Consider the following 726-nt stretch of genomic DNA (forward strand, 5'->3'; position numbering starts at 1 on the left):
TAAACTTCATATTAATGAAAGCAAAGCATAAACATTACAAAAAATACAAAGAGAGAAAGCAAAAGCATGATCTTGAACTGGAAACTAAGATGCCTAAATGCATGGCAAAACCATTCCCTAACAGCCATCCCCAACTCTTTCCCATACACTCTTAGACATACCAAACCTCCCTACTCTTAGCTGCTTACCTCTCAGCCACCGTGAATAGCCGCCTTCTGCGCTCCCTCTCTCTAGATCTCGCTAACAAGCAGCAGCAGGAAAGACGTGAAAGAAACCCATTTGCCAACAGCTTCTCCTTACCGCTAGCAACCTGAAGTAAAGGAGAAGAAGGAAAAAAAAAAGATTGAGAACATATCATTGCTTGTTGCGTTCTGATTAGTACTTAAAAGTGAATTTTTATCAAGGTTTTGTATCATCATTTTGCACTTGAAGTATCAATAACTCCTTAACTAAAGTATATTTTATAATAACATATCTAATAATATAAGATACCTTTAATTTATGGTAAATATTTATTTTAAATGCAGGCCTATCAGATAAATGAAAGGATTGATTGATGAATTTAAGAACTAAAATTGAAAGGACAAAGAGATGGCCAAACTTAGAAAAGAGATGTTGGTGCAATCCAAACCGGAATACTATTTGGTAATTAGTTCATATTTGAAGCTGCAATTCTCAGATTTAGGTCTACTTTATATGGATGGAAAGGTAAGACATAGACCTACA

This window comes from Populus euphratica, unplaced genomic scaffold (genome assembly GCF_000495115.2).
Source record: "Populus euphratica unplaced genomic scaffold, PopEup_1.0 scaffold279.1, whole genome shotgun sequence".
In the NCBI taxonomy this organism is placed as follows: domain Eukaryota; kingdom Viridiplantae; phylum Streptophyta; class Magnoliopsida; order Malpighiales; family Salicaceae; genus Populus; species Populus euphratica.